Raw genomic sequence first — 19420 nt, 5'->3', positions numbered from 1 at the left:
CCATGCACTTACCTGTCCCCCCCACAGGTCCCTCTGGCACTTCCTCCCTTAGCGGACCCTAATAGCACTTACCCCCACTCTACCTCCCCTTTTTCCTTTTTCTTTCACTGCACTTGCACACTCCGAATGTCACAAGGCCTAGTAGGACGCTGTCCATTTGTATTTATTCATTGTCAATTTCTTTGTTTATTTACTCCCTTGTTCCCTTCCCTTGTGCCTTGTGGCACTTTGAAACACTGGCCCTCATTCCGAGTATGGTGGTAGTCATGGTGCTATTTGCGCCATGACTGCCTCCCATACCGGTACCGACTCCGGTTTGGTTCAATGGGGACTTACCAGTCCATTCCGACCTTGGATCGACTGGTAAGTCCCCATTTACCAAACCATTCCCATTCCCATTTGAGCCCCCATAGGGCTCAATGGGAATGGGGAGGGCGCAAATAATGGGCTGGCGTATGCCAAGCCCGTTATTTGCGCCCAGGTCCCTTAACGTGTCCCGTCCTTAACACCTGGTCAGACCAGGCGTTAAGGAAGGGACCTGCTAAGGGACCTCGTAGTAGGGCGTTAAGGGATTACCGGCATCGGTCTCCTTACAGGTGCCTGGTATCCCTTACGCCCTACTCGGAATGAGGGCCAGTGTCTTGCTGTATAAGCGCCTTACAAATATCCAAAAAATAAATACAAATAAATGTATCTTGCTTCCAATTCCTATTGCAAAATCTCTTGCTTAAATAGTGTCCAATTTTATAACATGTGTCATGTACTATGCATTAGGTAGGGACACTTTGAAACACAAGGCACCCAGGGATGGAAAATCGATACTGCCCATAGTATACAGGAAAAAAGATGCAGAAAAGCAGAATAAATAAGAAGAAAATAAATATTGTGACTTGAATGAACCCGGAAAGATCTAAAAATAGATCAATAATTCCTAGTATTCAAGTTCCTAGGGAAACAATTCATTTGATTTGTTTCCTAATGGCCAAGAAAAAATTGTAGGAAATGGCCAAAGGATTTATAAGCTTTGAAGGGGATTGACATTTTGTATAATTTTCCTTCATGTGTATGGAATAAGGGAGCCTTATAGCAGGTCACCAAAATGATCTTTACTTAGTGGGTGTGTCAGAGACTCTGACATATGGTTTTACAATGGGCCTCATTAAGACTACGGCTGCTGCCTGAGTCGTTTTTTTAACCGGCACCCGGGAATAGGCAATTAACGGGTCATTACAGCCCTGCCAGACCAGGCAATTGGCCATTCTGGCGCTCGCAAAAGATGCTTCCTATTCCCATTCAAGCCCCGTAGGGCTCAATGGGGAGGCCGGATGCACCGGCACCATTAGAAATGGTGCCGTGCATCTGACATGGTCTGCTCGCGGGTGCTGGTCCGCCCGCCAGGTAAGACCTGGCGGGCGGTAAGGCACCCGCGAGCAGAACTCGTAGTTTGCTGGTACGGCAACAATGATAACAACGGTAACAACGGTACCGGCAAGCTTACCGGTACAATTGTTACTGTACTGGCAAACTTGTAATGAGGCCCAAAGAATGTTAAAGAGCAAGTGTAAATGTGCGTCTCTCAAAGCGTTTTGCTAAACAGCTGAATACACTGATGTGACCATTTACACATCACACAAGGGAATAGAGCAATGCATTGATCTATTAATTGTGGGTGACATTATAAAGAATTGGGTCTTACCAACATTCCAACACTTGTGGATTTTACAATTAGTGGGCATTGCTATCTTTGCATGTTGCTTGCTCGAACATAATGGGGCATATACATTTGAATATGCCAGATTGATGTGCCATGCCAGCTCATTGTCTGATATAATTTCCAGAATGCAGAAGATAAGTGAGAGATGGTAGAAGGCAATTGAGATTTTAAGAATATGCATGTGATTTCTATATATTTATAGTGGAACATGTGTGCTACAAAATGAATGACAATTCAACAATGTGTGATCACACTGTATCTGAGTGAGTTGCAACACGTACAGCTATTTTGTTAGCCAGAGAATGAGAAGGTCTGTAAAAAGTGTTGAAGGAAACCTTTTGGTTGAGGTAATGGGCACCATTAGGACTGAAAATAAGGAATCTTACACTATCTGCCATCCCGTAGGACATCTTGAGGTTCTGTTTTGTTGCCAGCTGAGCCACTTAGCCTTCAATACCACCCTTTCATAAAAGTCAAGCTTGTCTCTTCATGTTTCGGCTCACATTGTCCCCATTTGACCACATACCAATGCAATCTGCAACTCACTGCCACACAAGGGGTATATCTCATCCCTTGTGCCACCATTTCCATTCCCTCCTGCCACCGCTTACAGATAGAGATATACATTGGCAAGGGAAAGAGGGCTCGATTGTGCATGCTCCTGTCTTGTTACTAAGGCAGCTTGTGATGGGCTGGGTTTATTTTCATGAAAGGATTTCTGGCTGCAAGTGTTCTTTCATTCAGGCAAACCCTTTTTAAAAAAAAAAATCTTTTCCTCCATTGATGTGATGCTGCAGCGCTTATAGTGTAAATGGTGACCGTACTGGGCTGATCCAGGTTGTAATAGCCCTTAGCCCTCAGTAAACGTTCAGGCCTATTACCTTGTGATAGCGAGCCATTTCTGCCTTGGTCAGCACCCCGTGGCTATTAGTGCAATATTAATTCAGACTCAAAAAGCATTCATCCCTAGTGTAGTGTCAAATACGTTTTCTATTTTTCCATGGACCTAAACAGCCACCGGGGGTTCTGAGAGCCTGTGGCAAATGCTAGGCATGAACTCAAAAGTCATTATTAATTACAGAGAGCTTCCCTTGAATGAAGCAGATTTCACTTTAAGCTTAATAGATCTATCGTGTTTGAAGTAGATCCCACTTTCCACTTAACAGATCTATTGTACTCTCAGAGGACTTCATTCACAGGTCTATCTTGAATGAGATGGATAGCATTTTAAGCAAGTGCATTATGTTATTTTGGGACAATAGCCCCTATACCCACACCTCTCATGGGTGAATGTGTATACATCAAGGCAACACAATTGACACGTATTAAAGGCCAAAATCAAGTATAGCGTCTTGCCCTTAGCTGAATAAAATGTATGGCAAAGCAATTAATACATTAGGATAATCCATGTGAGAATTTGGAAATAGTATCCATTTTCATTCACTAGTCCAAAGGGTCAGTTTTATCTTCTCGTGGTTATGAATTTGGCACCCTGGGAACATTCCCTAGCCAATGAGAGAGCCTGGGAGGTGTGCTGAATCAGATGGCAGTTACCAGCATTCCCACCTTTACTGCATTTTACTGCGGCTGCCATGTTGTTCATTCATCCCGGGTCACCCCCACCTGTGTCTCCTGACTCCTGCATCAGTGGGATTTTTCGCTTCATGTAGGCAGGTGGGGCGAGCTTCCAGGCTCCAGCATTTCCATCATTTCTTTTCTCCCTCCTCCTGGCATACCACTCCTTGGCAGCAGTCCTTCAAACCATCCATACCTGGCACAGACTTCTTGTCCATCTTTCCCACTTCAGTTTTGATGGCCTGGCTCTTCCCGGCATCCGGTCAGCTAGGAGTGTCCTGTTTCAGTTGGCCACATTCTCTGGCTTGTTGGCTTTGTTCTCTCTTCTGGTACCACCTCCCCATTTGGTGTATATCATCACAATCCCCATTCCTGCCATAGTCTTCCTCTTACATGTTTTCCCTCATTCCCAAAGATGCCCCATCTTTCCCCAAATCAATGCACTTGACTACAATGGTTGGAAGCGGCCTTAATGGCTTCTAGGCGGGCTGACCCAGCTTTTTATGTCTCTAAGTCATCTCTAAAGACTCTCATTGGCTAGTGGCCAACCACCAGCTGGCCGAGCTGCCGAAGCAGCCATTAATGCCTCATTGTACGTCTTGAATAGTTTGCCTGAAATCATGATAAGCGGTCAGAGGTACCGACAGGTTCACACATCTTATTCTGGATGTTTACTCACTAAACCTTCTTGTAAAACCCCCTGACGAAGTTCCTTAAAATCAGTTTACACTTTGTAAGGAACAACACATGTTGGGTCATGGTAATGAACACCCACACTGATGTGGTTGCATTCAATAAGGCCAATATAAGGATCTGTGGTCAATAGCTAAAGCAACATTGATTGTTGTTTCTACATGTAATAAGATTTGGTGCTTCTACAAACAGTAGTGCAATAGGCAACTAGGAGCTATGGACTTCTCTGTATTTGTATGTTAAAGCTGGACTTGAGGCTATGGTGCATTTTGTTTGTGTATGATAAAATTGAATCATTGTCATATGTTTTGCACAAGTCAATTTGTGGGGCGCACACAACACTTTGTTTTTAATGATGTGCTATTTATTTAAATTGAATAAATAGAATTCATGAGTTAGTAGATTTTAAATGTGCTGGGTTGTATTCTCTTTTGTAGACACTTGCTTAAGTGATCATAATCTCAAATGTACTCATATGATTCCCCATTGACGTATATATCTAGTCAATAATTTGCCATATATAGTATGAGGTAGAGGGTCTTGATAGTATGTTTTGCTAATATAACTAACTAGGAATGTCCCTCTCACTTGAAACAAAACCCTTGTTTCCCTCGTAGTATAAAGATCCCTACCTGACCAGCATGACCACCCTCCAAGATTGTCGACTAGGAGGGCTTTGAGCCCTGTAACATCACTTACGGGGTTGTCCCTATATGGGCTAATAGCCTTTTGCATTTTGGACCATTAAGGCTTGAAAAGGAAACCCACATAGTTACATCAAAGTACAGAGTCATTGCATGTAACAATGGAACAACCGAGAGGTATATCATATTTTATTGTACTTTCAAAAGTACATAAAAAGAGGGTCTTTTGGGGTTTTTATTGTTTTAAAAAGTCATAATTGGGATGGCTGATGAAATCTTCAGAAATGGCCCTACTTGCAAGGTTGCCAATAAGGGCTGTATGACCTGATGCAAGACTCTCTTATCTCATACCCGAGAATAAAATAATAGCAAAACTGGGATAGTATACAATTAAGAGTCATTGTTAATGGTCTGCACTTTTTTTTTTATATAGGGCAGACACAACAGGCAAACATATCAAATTCACTTGAAAACACGAAAATACCTAATGAGGTATGTTAGATTGAGGTAGGAAAAGAACATTTTTATCGTTACAATACATCGACCTGGCATACCTCCTGTAGATAGTTGACCCAAAGCTTCATGAAACATTCAGCATAGTTACTGAGAATTTATTTTTCTATAGCATGAAATATATAAACCCAATTAGCAAAGCTCATATATTCGGCGGAAGGCTACCCTCCCACCTTGAAGTAATAATTAGATGTTCACGGGGGAAGTCTTTGCTTATTAAAGTATATGTAACCTTCACACTGAGAACAATGGGCGCCAGGCACTTTAGTGTGCATTTTAAATCCGCGAACCTTTGTCCGGGAGACAGAATTCTCCGTCAAGAGCCCCTTTGGAAGTGGGCTAAAAACAATCACATGCCTAATGTTAGCCTGTTTATGTAAACGTTTAGGGCAATTTAGGGATAAACTGGAGAACCATGAATTTTATTAAGCAGGTGTAAACTGAAATATGAATTATGCTGTATTAGAAATATAGAGTGTACATGCACTGTTTGAGCAGCTTTAAGGTGGAATCTAATGAGGTGGGTACTAACACCTATAAAGAATGATGATAGCAAACCTGGCTACAATGGCATTAGAGGTAACTTCAGTAACCTGTTGTCAAATCTGATTTTATACAGACATAGCATTGTTAAGTTTTAGTTTATCATCATAGCATGCTCTAAGTCTCAAGACTATCACACTTTGTAATTATGTGTTCTTTCAATGAGTATCCTTTCTTTGTTATCACTCATTTCACCTCCTTTTAATTGTTTTTGATGCTCTTGGCCTTTAGAAAAATACATTGATTGGGCCACTAGGAAACTAATGACCGAGGAACTACTGATCTATAGACCATTTTGTGGTACCAGTGGCCATGAATTTCTATTCATAGAGATTCCCGAGTGCATCAAACGGTGGTGCACACCTTCCAGGATTACTTATTTTTACTGCTGTTTTGAAGTGCTTCTACAACTTTAGAAATACTGACAGGCCTCCTCCTGCTTCTTTGTGTTTGAGATTATCCTTATCTCCTTTCTGGTAAGAATTGTCTGTCCTGTCCCCATTCTCTATGATCTAACAGCCCTAATAGTACATGTTTGCACACTTACACTGATATATTATGATTGTGATTAGGTATGCCCGTTCAGTGATAAGATGGTGAGGGCCTCAAGAACTTTCCTTGAGTGTTGTATTAATGGTTGCACACAGAATAGTTACATGCCTTTACATTTTAAATACAAACTCGTCTCCTTCTTTATGTAAAGGATGGTTAGTCTCTCAGAAAGGTTTGGTCCTGTGCAAGACGGTCTAATAATGAACGTGCTATACATGCAGAAGCATGTTCATGACAACCAGATGATAATGAAACTGCATGTTTTATTTTTAAAAAAGAATACAAAGGCATAGAAAATAAAAGGCAAACATACTAATTGTTATATGCACAATGTGAAAGGGTCATATGACATTTTTCTAGGGGCAATGTGAAGGTGGCACTGTTCTGGGGCAGTGTAAAAGTGGTCTCGGACAATGTCCTGAGGAAAAGTGAAATATGGAATGGTAATTCTCTGAGTGGTATAAAGGGATTAGCATGTCACTGCTTTTAAAATGGTTCAAAGGTGGTTTGCCACTGTTGGAACTGGCATCCCTTTTTTTTTAGAGATGAAGGGAAAATAGTATGCTTATTTTATAAGAACAATATGCAAACCTCCATAACAAAAAACAAAATGCTTAAGGTGGGCAACATAAACTCAGTGTTGTTGACATTGTCATGCTATTTTCTTCTGGGGAAATATGCCTGGCCATTTTCTAGACACAATACAAAATGTAGGATGACAGTGCATTTGACTGTGGCCACCATGGTATGGCATGATAATTGAATGTGAGCAATGTGAAACTGGCATGCAGTATTCTGGTGGTAATGTGAAAATTGCATGCTGCTATCCCTGGGACTCGGTAGAAACTAGCATGATATTCTGTTTAGCTGGGGTAGAATCGGCTCACGGATTTTACAACAGTGAATACACTTTTCTGGAGTATATATGAAACTGGCATGGCAATATTCTAGAGACAATTTGGAACCTAGCATAAGAATACACTCATCTGGGGCAACACTGATGCAATGTAGTAACCAGTGTGATCATTTGCTCATTTGGGGCAATACTCAAATGGCACTGTTGAAACTGGCATGTAAGACAATTTTCTTGGGGAAATGTGAAATTTGCATGGTCGTTATGGAAGGGTAAAGTGAAGATGTCATGGTTATTTTCTAGGGGTAGATTAGAAACAGGCATGACTATGAGTTTAAAAGTTGCACACTTTACCTGGCATAGACATTTTCCGAAGGAAATATGAAACTTGGATGGCCGTTTTCGGATGTGCAAACTGGCATAACAATGAACTTAAATGGGGCAACGCTGGTAAAGCCTGCTAAAACTGATCTGGGCATTTTCTGATGACAATGTTAGACTACCACGGTAATGTCTAGTGGCAGTGTAGAAACTAGCATGGCAATGTGTTCACCTCAGAAAAGACTGGCATGGCACTGTTGAAGCTGGCATGGCAATGTTAATAACTGGTCTATACAAGTTGCTATCGCCTGCATGGTCTGTGTAATCATGTTAGTTTTCAATTAGCCATTTAAAGGTCCCATTCATGGCATCAAGGGAAACGATAAATGTGCCTTTTGTAATCATACAAAATATTGAGACCCTGAATCTTGGAATCATTTGTGTGGAAAATCGGGGATTCGCGTGCCATTCTGCGCGCAAATCCCTGTTCATCAATTCATGGAATCGACTGCATGGTACTCTTCTAGGACTTGCATGGATTTCGCGCCAACCCGTTACGTCCCTGTAAGCAGCTGAGTGCCTTGCGCGAGGCACCATGCAGTGCCTGGCCGTGTCTTGTGCAGAGGTCTTGGAAGGGGATGGAGTGCTGAAAATGGGGAAGAACACTTGAAAATGTGGGCGTTATGAGGGACGGTCCGCTGGCTGTCCCTCACTTGCCCACAGTTACGCAGAACGATATGTATTCATGGATCCAACCATGTAACCTCTTGGCAGGGAACAGCCAAGCAAAGTCCTCCTCCTAACCGCCACCAGAAGGCAGGCATACAGGCACTTGCACGTGTGATATTCACCATGCAAAGGTAAGATCACATGTCTGATGTAGGGGTGCGTGCATGCAATTAGGGTTCTGATAAACTTAGAGGTGCACGTAAGCTGTGTAACGGGGTGCAGGAGCGGCAAATGTTGACTTTTATGTTAACAGCTCTGCATGTTGATGGGCACTGCGTGTGGTTCTGGGCGACCCCATGGACCCCGGCCGAGGGGCTGGCTTGGTTGTGGGGGTTCGCAGGCAGCCTTGTCGGGTTGTATTGTTTTCACGTTGGAGGAGTGCGCAAAGGTCCCTCTCTATGGCTGGTATAACTTTGCGTATGGGCATGTTGTGGGCATTCCTCTCGCAGCCTGCGCATTGGGTAGTTCTATGTGGATATTTCCATGAATACACAGACCATGCAGTATTTTTTCTGCACGACGGGCCATGCAGTGTTGTTCTCGATACGCAGCCTTTGTGGGATGAATGCACATTTTTCCATGAATCGGGCCCTAAATGTGTGTTACAACATCAATACATCTCCTTCAAATTCTTCACCCTCACATTCCATTGTAAATACACACACATGCATATCTCCAATTATACCAAAATAAATAAAACAAGCCCGCTCAATAAGGGAATGTTGTTTGTCTAAACAGCATAAAATAGTGCACATTGTTCTAAAATAAATGTCAAATAATAGGTCATGACACTTTTAATTGCTGTCTTTCTGTTAGTCTCCAATCAGCAGTCTTTTTAGTACCTGACCTGTTTCGACCAGATGGTCAGAAGGTAGTTTGCAGGGGCTCAGCCTACATAAGGGGTAGATAGGATTTTAATTCAACGCAATTAGCTTTTCCTGCACAGTGTGAGACTATTCTTATTTATGGTTTCATTTTTTATTTGGAAGCTGCATGTTTAAACAGATGGAGAATAGAGGGATATGCAAACAGAACTACAGAAATGAAAACAGTCATTGAAAGGGACATGCTTGTCATACAGATCTTCATTGTTCTAATATCAAATATCAATACCTTGTTTATACCATTCCTCAATTTAAAATGTTGTACACATATTAATTATTCTTGTTCTTCATTGATATTGTTTCTAGTTCATTCTTTCAGAGGTGTGATTTGATAATATGATTTATTTGACATAGTGTTCCAATGCCATAAATTGTCTTTTAAATACTAACATAATTCTGCAATTATGCCCGTAGTGGTGGTGGGTGAGGAGAATACACATGCAGCTTTCTGTTAACATGCGGTCAAATGCATGACATTATATATTCATACTCCTCACTTAGAGCAGTGATCAATGTTACACAGAGCGTCAGTAGTATGCAAGGGTCCAAAACACAAGTCCTTAATTACAGGTAAACAGGGTTACATTATTGCATTCAAATTAAGATATCCACCTTTCAATGAGAATGGTGTGCATTTTAGTGTATTTAGTAAATAATCAAGCTATTCATCACTAAAAAGGTACGAATATACAATCATACCGGTCTCCCAGAGGGTAAAATTTCATATTTCTCATAGAACATAATCACATGTATTAATCCTACTAGCACATAGAGATCATTATTGACCGCCTCTCAGCCAATCAGAATGTCCAGAGTGTAGTCAATAACTACTGGTGTTGACTGCATTCTAAACATTCTGACTTCAAAAGAAGACAGGTAAACAACAATGTAATTTCCTGGCAAGATTTCTTTATTCAAGATTATTCCTCTCTTGGGGAACTTTTTTTTTGCTGCAACATCCAATTTAAGTCACAGAAGAAAACGCTAAAACATGGGAAGACGCTTTGACTTTCTTATAGGGAAACTGTTTCGTTTTACATGACACCTACTTCATGCTCATATAGAGCCCACTCCACTTTAACCATGTTTCAATTAAAATGATTAACTTATGAAGAAAACCTTATTTAAATACTACAGCACAAAAACCCAATTTAATTTACTAATTACTTGTCTTGTCTGCTTTCTTTCTCCCGATTAAAGTGACGTTTTTAACTTTGCTGCCAAAACACCAAAACATGTATTGCTACTTCAATTATGTGCTAAAAGGCTTAGAGACCTCGGGAGCTGCCTTAGGCAATCACCAACTTTTAAACTGCAGTTCAACACGTTCAAACCAGTTTGCTGCAGCCACACCAGCTGAACCTTGTCATTGCCTTGGCTCGAACAAAGAAGCATGTCTGCACTTGCATCGCTTGACCCACTGTTCGAACCATCAGTGCCTTCATTGCCACTCACTCCCCAGTCCATGACAAACCGACCCTGGTGTTCTCTCTAAATGCATCCTACGAGCCTCCACATCTGACCGACTCGCCTGGACATCCGTCAAAAGCTCGACTGCCATCAAACCTCGACCAACGCACCGAACCTGGTGACCTCCACAATCCGCTTTGCTTGAGTAATGATTTAAAGTGCAGCATCCTTCTGTTTGACCCCGCCTCAACATCTACTTACCGCTAAACCACCAAGACGGCTGCATTTTCTAACCTAACCAAACCACTGAACAGTGCAGAAAAGCCTATTTTGCCATTGTCAAACTGCCAAGACACTGCAAAGGTATTGTTGCCCGATAACAGCCCCCTGGGCCCATTTTGGGACATAGAGACTGGCTAGATCACATGAATCCTTTTTGTAACTCAAGAACATATCCTTTTCGACCATTGCGTTTTTCATTGCTTTTTCTCCCCCTATCTCGTTATCCATAGTGCTTCATCCTGCTATCTTGAAATTCTGTGTTCTTTCTATAGATGTGTTTTTTAGGTGTATTCTATTTAGTTATTGAGGCATGTGCTGTGTTTAATTAAAGTATACATATTTTGTATAGAACATTCACTGGACATTGCTTTATTTTGGAGTGTTCTACTTTGCTGTTTGGATTTGCTACTGTTTCACAAGCACACCCCTCTTAAGATAATAGCCTTCCCTTGTCCCATGTTACCACAAAAGCCAAAGGATGTATATCTCTTAATTGCGCCTGTTTTACCTTTATGATTGTGTTGTCTTGTGGTTGGTAGACGTGTGAGGGCTCAGTATGCGCTTCAGCCTTTAGTCATCCTTGTACTCCTCCAGGGCAGAAGACACTTTGTCACTATGACCTGATTCGCAAGGTGATTGTGTGAGAGAACACAAAGAACTTGAGAAAAGTATGTTGGACTTGACCACAGCGCTAAGCACTGGCAAAAGCGAGGAAAGGTGGAACAGGTTGCTTGTGGATATTCCAAAAGCTGCTAATATGCAGGATTGTCTGAGGCAACAAAACATCCTTCACAGACCGCATTGGACACCAAGAAAGTGTTAAAGATGAAACTGCTGCCTTCTGACCGACGCTGGAGGTGCAGTAGGCACAGTCTGCCACATTCATATGTTCTACAGCTGGCGAAAGATTGCACAGCAGATTGCACAGCCCTGGACAAAATGATTGCAGCTGAGCAAGTTGGCACTGTCAAAAGATCTGAGAATATCTGAATGTCTACTTATCTTCAATGAAGTCAACAAGCTGCCAAATTTGACATAAAAACACACAATATGATATGATATGGCATTTATAACGCGCCTATACACAAGTGTTTCAAGGCGCGACAAGGCCAGGGAGGGGGAACAGAGGGAAAACAGACAACGATCTTACTAGGCCAGGTGGCATTCAGATTGCGCAAGTGCAAGGGAGCGGGGCGGAAGGAAAGTGCAGGGGGAGGGGGATGGGAAAGTGCAGTAGATGGGAAAATAAATAACAAGATAACTTGAACGGCCAGCTGGTGGAAAGGGCAGGGTGAGTCCAGACAAACAGTCCCCAGGTGCAGGGGTTACCAGGGAGGCAGTACAGGCATGAAACTGGCAGGGCTTGGGCCCGAGATCAGAAGGGTGGCCAGGTACCCCACATGGCGTGGGGTAGCAGGCAATCTTAACTGGGAAGTGAATTGTTCTTGGAAATTGGAAGTGGCAAACCCTCCTTAGAATGGAGGACTGGATGGTGGAAATGGGTAAACTGGCCAGTATGGAACTTGTTGCTTTAAATTTGGCCTCAGAAAACAGGTGCTCTTTAAGGTTTGGAAGTGTCACCTGCACCCGCACGCAGAATGAGATGTTATCGCTATTTGTGTATGACCTAAATGTAATACATCTTTTAAAGTTACTTGTTTACCAGAAGCGTTGTACTTCGAAGAAGGTAGAACTGTGTCTCGTTGTGCTACGTGATGAACTGTTAGCAAGCGGTGACCTGCCCAGCAGAGACTGTGTTGTCTTTGTCTAGAATCCACAGTGAAAATGGACAAAGAAATTGATGGCTCATAGTTTGTAACAGTTTGTGTACATGTGTCAATCTATATTCTAATGTCTTTTTAATTGACATAATAAAAAAATAACTGCAATAAAAATGCATCCAGTTCTCATATTGTCTGCTCAGACTGATGAGTGGAAAACACTTCAAAGTGGAAAAAAGCAATAGAACATCAATGAGTTTGTTATCTGGGGCCACACTGCGGAGCAACGCTTGTAGATTTCAGAGTTCCTCATTGAATAAACATAGCGGTGTCCCCCTCTGAAAGCGTCGGTTTTCTATATAGAAACGTGTTAATGGACGCCTGTATCAACATTTGCCAAGGCAGCTTCTCAATTGTCTGGGCAGTTAAGGTGAGTGACACGTTTTAAGCGCGATGCCCCGCCTTGATGCATGTTTCTCATTTACTGCTTAAAACCCCAGTCACAGGGAGGCACTCGGCAAACAAACGCGATACAAACATCAACAGAAGGAAATATTGACACGGCGCAACATGCATTATTCATCAGGCGTAACAAAGCTCCGTCGCAGCCACAGCATGAAAGTCGAAATAATGTGTTGTATTATCTTTAAATGAAAGGCCCAAAGGCTGACAGGGGCGTCATGAAAGCCACACAGTGTACGGTTTTATTTTTCTGCAATGAATAATAGATTCAAACATGATTCATGTTTTGACACACACTTGCTTCTGTCATGTTGGAAAGGCTATCATCCTTCAGCCAGGCCACTGTGATTTGCTTTCAGGCTGTCACGCGTTGCCTGGCTGTATTTATACTCTGCCAGTTCCATAAGCCGCTATAGTTGGCTGCATCTGTCTCTCAACCTTTTAAAGTGATGGGTTGTCGACTATTCCTTGGACGTGCTCTTACCTTGTTTATGTGCAGATGTCAGGCTCGGGCGAATCTAAGTATTCCCTCATTATAAAACCGCATTACCCATGATTGCGCAGGTTTACGCATGGCCATGATTATCATCTCTACATCTGTACCTGTGTATCACTGTACTGTATCTATGTAACTGTGCAACACTAAGAAATGCGCCCAGATGATGCGTGAGGTCTTGGTGCGCTTTGCAAATAAAATACACATAGAAATACAAATTACGTGTATGAGTAGGGTTAAAGTGTAGGATGTTTCCTTAAACTGTGGGGTACGTGTATGCGTTATGAATATATATAGTAAGCGGATTTTGGATAGCAGACTTGTTTACTAGACTTATGGGTGGCGGAATAGCTTGGTTTTAAAGCTTGAGGGTCCAGTCTCTACTGGGAGTTAACGACCAATTGATCCAAGCAAAATAAGAGCTTCTGTTGGAGTTTGCGGAGCTGTTAAAACATAGTCAAGCCGGCACTGGCGGGTTTCAATGAATATTCATGGGGGCATCTGATCTTTATAGGCGGAATGATTATTGATGTAATGATAGACCTCAAAGAATTATTCTCAGATAGCAATACAACAATGGTAATGGATGAAGTTAAAAAAAACAATGCTCATTTTGTTAGAGTGTTGACCTGCTTCTTACCCCAGGCATACGTTCATACGGGTCCAATTCTTGGTGCTGATACATCTGTCATCTGGCAAACCGGGTGCTCTCCACTGATACACACATTGTTTCTGGCAGGCTGATCTGGTGGACGCCTCCACATGACTAGGGCCAGCTTGAGCACCTTTCGAGTTCGCTAACTACATTTAGTGTCATGCGTTGTCGTTCCTAGGTATTGACACCGCAAGAAAGCTCTGCTCTAAACAGAGCTGCAGGGTCCTGAGTCCTTTGCCCCTTTTTAGTTTGTGTGTTGTGGGTAGTCTGCCAATGTTTACTTACATTAAGGTGAAATGGTGCTTATTTTCGATTGTATGCACTACATCCAACATGTTTTTGCCACAGTGACATATACACCAAGATGGCAAATCTGACCTACCCTCCAATGTACCTATGTTTATTATGAAGGAACTGTTAGTATGTTTCAATATTCATTACAATATTATCCCAGACATTGTGTATAGGAGACTTTGCTCCTGAAGAAATATTTTCCCGAAACACGATGAGTAAATTTTTTAATCATGTAGATTGACCATGCATTTACTTCTATTGAATGCAAATTATTTTAATGTTTGAGGTGATATGATTGGCTTACACTTGATTCAGAATTTCACACCAGCGTAGTGAATTTAAGCTATATTTTGAAGAATGGTAATTCCTGCATTTCAGGGTCCACCCCTCTCCAAAGTGCATTGGCAGATCATAAAAATAATGTTACCACATTTCCTTTGGAGTACACAAGCCACCTCTTTGCACCATAGGACCAGGACCTTGCCACATGAAGGTTGGATCACTGTTAACTCAGAGAACCTGAAGCCATTTGTACTCAATTATGTCTTGAGGGTGAATACAACTTTCAATGTTGAATACAATAACAGTCATTCATCTTTTTGTTTCAATGCTTCTTTTTAACGCCAGATCGAAGCAATAGAACTGGAGAAAAGAGCAAACAGTGAAAGAAAAGTAGTTTAACAATATAAAAATGAAACCGGCATAAAATGCAAAAAGAGAAGAGGCAATACACGTGTACGGGGAAAAGTAAAAGGGGTAACACGTGGGCTGTGCATGAGTTTGGAAAGCCCCTATATAAACACATCTGTGCTTTTGCATCAAACTTTCAACTTAGAACATGTGTAATTCCAGTGCTAAAACACAGCAATCAAACTCATAGCGAGTGGAAATAGCCAAAAACGGCACAGTAATTTAATCCAGAAAATATAAACGCAGCACATTGATAGAGTGGGGGTACATATTGATTTGCCTTTTGTTTCATTTTCATACCACAATGTTAACAACCTTATTCTTCCCCTATTTTTTTTACCTCAGTCTGGATTATCAGAGGTTTTCTGTGCATCTTGGTGGGTATAACGTCGTTTCATCGCCTGTCATTTTTACCCCTGCCTTTTAAACGAGTATAAAATTACAAAAAAGGTAATCGACATTTTTTGGGTGGGGGTGCGAAAGGGCAGATAAGTTGTTGCGGGGTTCATGAATAAACATAGGTGGCGGAGAAGGAGTTTGGGGGGGTGAGCTTTTTGTAATTTTATACACTTTTAAAAGTCATTCGTAATTATGTCGGATGATAAAAGAACATAGAACCATCTTGGGCTAATGTTAGCATAGGTCATTTTTTTGCTCTAGTATGTATGGGTGTAATCCTTCCCTAATATTATATTTTGTAGAGCACTATTGCTTTGGCGCATGTGCATGTAGTAGTAATTTACATCAGTCCGCAAAAAGTTAGATTGTGTGCATGAAAGAATTGTGTTTTGTTATGTATATACTGGGAACACCAAAGTTATTCCCTCAGCACAAGGGTTTGCGCCGTGGAATCTATTGAGCCATTCTAGCCACACAGACATACACTAAGTGTTTATATAATACTGGGCGGGAGAAAGAGAGATGGTAGTACAGACCAACATTTCAGATCTCGCATGGAGATGGTGATGGACATGTTGTCTGCATGTGTACATCATGCACAAGGGTCTGAGTTACACTGTTCTGCAGTGTTGGCGTGTTACCCCTGATCATGTAAAGAAAAGTTCGATTTGTGTCTGATAAGATGTTGAGAGTCGGGCTCCCTTCCGTATGTCTCCTGATCCGGTGCAGCAGTGGGAATATTATGGAGGGAAGACTGCAAAACAATTAACAAGGGCACGATAGGCACGTTGTGATGGGACCGTAGAGGATATGAGGATATTGCACAGGCTTCCATCAGTGAAAGAGTGGCATTGCAAAACAGGTATGAATATCTTGATTTCAAACCAGCTTCTCATAGTTCAATCAACTATTGCTGTGCAGTGGAGCAGACAGCGGTGCCTGGAAAAACTAAAAGGCAGAAGAAGGCACTTGAGCTATTCTGACAGTGTAACTATAGCATACAGTAAAACCCGGGGACACTCTATGAAATATGATTACCATAAATGTACATAGAACATAGAAATGGGCTGTCTAATCAGTCTGCATGTGTTGACCTTGTTTCCCCTATAACGTGCATGAATGTGGGCAACAAGATGGTGGAGCAATTGTACAATTGCATATATTAAGGAGGACATTCTTATTACCCCTTTACATGAGGTTATTAAGGTTACAGTTCAGGAAATGACTTGGGCTTTTGTCTATTGCCAGTGGACATTTATGTCAGGTCGCCAAAATGTTCTGAGACAGATTTTAAATGTGATCACTGTGATCTTAGAATCAAATGATCTCTACATAGAGCACATATTTTGGATTAGCTAGAGTTTATTCTTTGATATATGATATGGGGATAGTTGAGATGCATTCTCATTCTGTCTATTATGCAGAAAATCAAATACCAAACAAATGTTACGGCTGTCACATGTATCTCGTGTCAGGGGGTGTGATTCGCTTCACTATGGGCACAAAATACTCCATACTTCTCTGGCCACTAGTCTGACACAATCATTACAATGTATGTATTTTCTTTTCTCTGGCAATTGCTTACATACACAATGCCAGTTGTTTAGATCTGTGGTGCCCATTGACTATAAAGGCCCCATTGTATTTAAGAGTGCTCTGATGTGCTGCGATGTGCCACCTATCTAGGAAAGGGTTAGTGAGAAGAGACTAACAGGCCGATTCATGGAATAATTAGCGCGGCGCAAGTGGGCAAAAACGTGCGAATCGCAGTGGAATAGCGAAAATCGCAGTGCAAGTGCGAAAATCGCACGAAAGCAGCGCACATCGATTCATGTAAGGCCGTGCGCACAGGCCATCTAACAGCGTGCGCCAGGTCACAGCGAAAATCGCACAGGCCACAGCGAAAATCGCACATAGCGCGGCGCATGCAACAAAAGTAGGCGGAACACGGGGCGTAACACTCGGAATGGGGAACAACTTGCCAAAACGTGGGCGTCACGGGGGAAGTACAGGGTACAAGTGCGCGGAACGCCCACACGCTCGCCTACAACACGTATTCATGGAATAGAATAGGGCAAAAAAGCGCACGCTCAAACCAGCGCACAGGCACAAACACGACCGCCACAAGAAAGCAGGCGGTAGCGTCTCTGCGCCTGGAAGAAATGTGCGCCAAAAGGTGCGCCAACAAATAGCACCTATATACAGCCATGAAGAATGTCCTATACTGTGGCCCTCCAGGACAAATGACGTGCAAAGGGGTACCCACAAACACGGACACCCGCTGACAAAAAATTACGTGTGCGTGTGTACCGGGGTGCGCGGGAAGTCTCACACGCGATTTCGGCAGGGTACGTGTATTACATGGGTGCGCGGGAAGTTCCACACGCGATTTCAGCAGGGTACGTGCATTTCAGGGGTGCGCGGGAAGTACCACACGCGATTTCAGCAGGGTATGTGAATTCCAGGGGTGCGCGGGAAGTTCCACAAGCGATTTCAGCAGGGTACGTGGATTTCAGGGGTGCGCGGGAAGTTCCACACGCGATTGGCCCAGTGCGAGCATGGTACGTGTATTTCAGGGGTGCGCGGGAAGTTCCACACGTGATTTCAGCAGGGTACGTGTATTTCAGGGGTGCGCGGGAAGTTCCACACGCGATTTCAGCAGGGTACGTGTATTTCAGGGGTGCGCGGGAAGTTCCACACGCGATTTCAGCAGGGTACGTGTATTTCAGGGGTGCGCGGGAAGTTCCACACGCGATTTCAGCAGGGTATGTGTATTTCAGGGGTTCTGGGGAGTACTACACGTGGATTGGCCGTGTGGGTCCTCCAAGGTGTACGCTCCACAACCTCCACGGCCCCTGTAGGCAGCCCAAACCACGGGGGACTACCCTGCACCCCTGCTCATGTCCCGCAGGCAGCCCATCCACCATGGGCATGCCCCCCAGCCAACCCACATGTCACCTTGCACTACTGATCAACAATGCATGTCTCCCACCACCCCCGTCCCCCAGCCACCAGGGGCACCCTCCACCAGGCCCCCACTCATGTCTCCCACCACCCCCACCCCCCAGCCACCAGGGGCACCCTCCACCAGGCCCCCACTCATGTCTCCCACCACCCCCACCCCCCAGCAGTGCAGGGGCACCCTCCACCAGGCCCCCACTCATGTCTCCCACCCCTCCACCCCCCAGCCACCAGGGGCACCCTCCACCAGGCCCCCACTCATGTCTCCCACCACCCCCACCCCCCAGCAGTGCAGGGGCAGCCCCCACCAGGCCCCCACTCATGTCTCCCACCCCCCCACCCCCCAGCAGTGCAGGGGCAGCCCCCACCAGGCCCCCACTCATGTCTCCCACCACCCCCACCCCCCAGCCACCAGGGGCACCCTCCACCAGGCCCCCACTCATGTCTCCCACCACCCCCACCCCCCAGCCACCAGGGGCACCCTCCACCAGGCCCCCACTCATGTCTCCCACCACCCCCACCCCCCCAGCCACCAGGGGCAGTCTCCACCAGCCCCCCACTCATGTCTCCCACCACCCCCACCCCCCAGCAGTGCAGGGGCAGCACCACCAGGCCCCCACTCATGTCCCCCTGCACCCCCACCCCCCAGCATCCAGGGGCACCCTCCACCAGGCCCCCACTCATGTCTCCCACCACCCCCCAGCATCCAGGGGCAGCCTCCACCAGGCCCCCACTCATGTCTCCCACCACCCCCACCCCCCAGCCACCAGGGGCAGCCTCCACCAGGCCCCCACTCATGTCTCCCACCACCCCCACCCCCCAGCAGTGCAGGGGCAGCACCACCAGGCCCCCACTCATGTCCCCCTGCACCCCCACCCCCCAGCATCCAGGGGCACACTCCACCAGGCCCCCACTCATGTCTCCAACCACCCCCACCCCCCAGCAGTGCAGGGGCAGCACCACCAGGCCCCCACTCATGTCCCCCTGCACCCCCACCCCCCAGCCACCAGGGGCAGCCTCCACCAGGCC

The sequence above is a fragment of the Ambystoma mexicanum genome, chromosome 5p (genome assembly GCF_040938575.1).
Source record: "Ambystoma mexicanum isolate Mex_15411 chromosome 5p, UKY_AmexF1_1, whole genome shotgun sequence".
Taxonomy (NCBI): Eukaryota; Metazoa; Chordata; class Amphibia; order Caudata; family Ambystomatidae; genus Ambystoma; species Ambystoma mexicanum.
Note: the sequence above shows the minus strand (reverse complement) of the source record.